We start from the raw sequence: 2,760 nt of genomic DNA on the forward strand, positions 1-2,760 counted from the left end.
TATGGCAGGGGGATGGGAACCTATGCAGGGAGACAGAGGGAAGTAAAATAGGGGCAGAAGCAAAAGATAGAAAGAAGAAAAGTAAAATTGTAGGGCAGAGAAACCCAAGGCAAAAATCAAAAAGGGCCACATTGCAGCAAAATTCTAAAAGGGTAAAGTGTGTTAAAAATACAAGCCTGAAGGCTCTGTGCCTCAATGCGAGGAGTATTCATAATAAGGTGGACGAATTAACTGCACAGGCAGCAATTAATGAATATGATATCATTGGCATCACGGAGACATGGCTCCAGGATGATCAGGGCTGGGAACTCAACATCCAGGGGTATTCAACATTCAGGAAGGATAGACAGAGAGGAAAAGGAGGTGGGGTAGCGTTGCCGGTTAAAGAGGAAATGAATGCAATAGTAAGGAAGGACATTAGTTTGGATGATGTGGAATGTATATGGGTGGAGCTGCGGAATACCAAAGGGCAGAAAACGCTAGTGGGAGTTGTGTACAGACCACCAAACAGTAGTAGTGAGGTTGGGGACAGCATCAAACAAGAAATTAGGGATGCGTGCAATAAAGGTACAGCAGTTATCATGGGCGACTTTAATCCACATATAGATTGGGCGAACCAAACTGGTAGCAATACGATGGAGGAGGATTTCCTGGAGTGTATTTGGGATGGTTTTCTGGACCAATATGTTGAGGAACCAACTGGAGGGCTGGCCATCCTAGACTGGGTGATGTGTAATGAGAAATGACTAATTAGCAATCTTGTTGTGCGAGGCCCCTTGGGGAAGAGTGACCATAATATGGTAGAATTCCTTATTAAGATGGAGAGTGACACAGTTAATTCAGAGACTATGGTCCTGAGCTTAAGGAAAGGTAACTCCGATTGTATGAGACATGAATTGGCTAGAATAGACTGGCAAATGATACTTAGAGGGTTGATGGTGGATAGGCAATGGCAACATTTAAAGATCACATGGATGAATTTCAACAATTGTACATCCCTGTCTGGAGTAAAAATAAAACGTGGAAGGTGGCTCAACCGTGGCTAACAAGGGAAATTAAGGATAGTGTTAAATCCAAGAAAAAGGCATATAAATTGGCCAGAAAAAGCAGCAAACCTGAGGTCTGGGAGAAATTTAGAATTCAGCAGAGGAGGACAAAGGGTTTAATGAGGAGGGGGAAAATAGAGTATGAGAGGAAACTTGCCGGGAACATAAAAACTGACTGTAAAAGCTTCTATAGATATGTGAAGAGAAAAAAATTAGTGAAGACAAACGTAGGTCCCTTGCAGTCAGATTCAGGTGAATTTATAATGGGGAACAAAGAAATGGCAGACCAGTTGAACAAATACTTTGGTTCTGTCTTCACGAAGGAAGACACAATAACCTTCCGGAAGTACTAGGGGACCGAGGGTCTAGTGAGAAGGAGGAACTGAAGGATATCCTTATTAGGCGGGAAATTGTGTTAGGGAAATTGTTGGGATTGAAAGCTGATAAATCCCCGGGGCCTGATAGTCTGTATCCCAGAGTACTTAAGGAAGTGGCCCTAGAAATAGTGGATGCATTGGTGGTCATTTTTTAAACAGTCTATCAATTCTGGATCAGTTCCTATGGACTGGAGGGTAACTAATGCAACACCACTTTTTAAAAAGGGAGGGAGAGAGAAAACGGGTAATTATAGACCGGTTAGCCTGACATCAGTAGTGGGGAAAATGTTGGAATCAATTATTAAAGATGAAATAGCAGCGCATTTGGAAAGCAGTGATAGGATCGGTCCAAGTCAGCATGGATTTATGAAAGGGAAATCATGCTCGACAGATCTTCTGGAATTTTTTGACGATGTAACTAGTAGAGTGGACAAGGGAGAACCAGTGGATGTGGTGTATTTGGAATTTCAAAAGGCTTTTGATAAGGTCTCACACAAAAGATTGGTGTGCAAAATTAAAGCACATGGTATTGGGGGTCATGCACTGATGTGGATAGAGAACTGGTTGGCAGACAGGAAGCAGAGTGCTGGGATAAATGGGTCCTTTTCAGAATGCAGGCAGTGACTAGTGGGGTGCCGTAGGGCTGGGACCCCAGCTATTTACAATATACATTAATGATTTAGATGAAGGAATTGAGTGTAATATCTCCAAGTTTGCAGGTGACACTAAACTGGGTGGCGTTGTGAGCTGCGAGGAGGACGCTAAGAGGCTGCAGGGTGACTTGAACAGGTTAGGTGAGTGGGCAAATGCATGGCAGATGCAATATAATGTGGATAAATGTGAGGTTATCCACTTTTGGGGCAAAAACATGAAGGCAGAATATTATCTGAACGGCAGATTAGGAAAAGGGGAGGTGCAACGAGACCTGGGTGTCATGGTACATCAGTCATTGAAAGTTGGCATGCAGGTACAGCAGGCGGTGAAGAAGGCAAATGGTATGTTGGCCTTCATAGCTAGGGGTTTTGAGTATAAGAGCAGGGAGGTCTTACTGCAGTTGTACAGGGCCTTGGTGAGGCCTCACCTGGAATATTGTGTTCAGTTTTGGTCTCCTAAGCTGAGGAAGGAAGTTCTTGCTATTGAGGGAGTGCAGCGAAGGTTCACCAGACTGATTCCCGGGATGGCCGGACTGACATATGAGGAGAGACTGGATCGACTGGGCCTTTATTCACTGGAGTTTCGAGGGAATCTCATAGAAACATATAAAATTCTGACGGGACTGGACAGGTTAGATGCAGGACGAAAGTTCCCGATGTTGGGGAAGTCCAGAACCAGGGGAC

The sequence above is a fragment of the Pristiophorus japonicus genome, chromosome X, assembly GCF_044704955.1.
Source record: "Pristiophorus japonicus isolate sPriJap1 chromosome X, sPriJap1.hap1, whole genome shotgun sequence".
Lineage (NCBI taxonomy): Eukaryota > Metazoa > Chordata > Chondrichthyes > Pristiophoridae > Pristiophorus > Pristiophorus japonicus.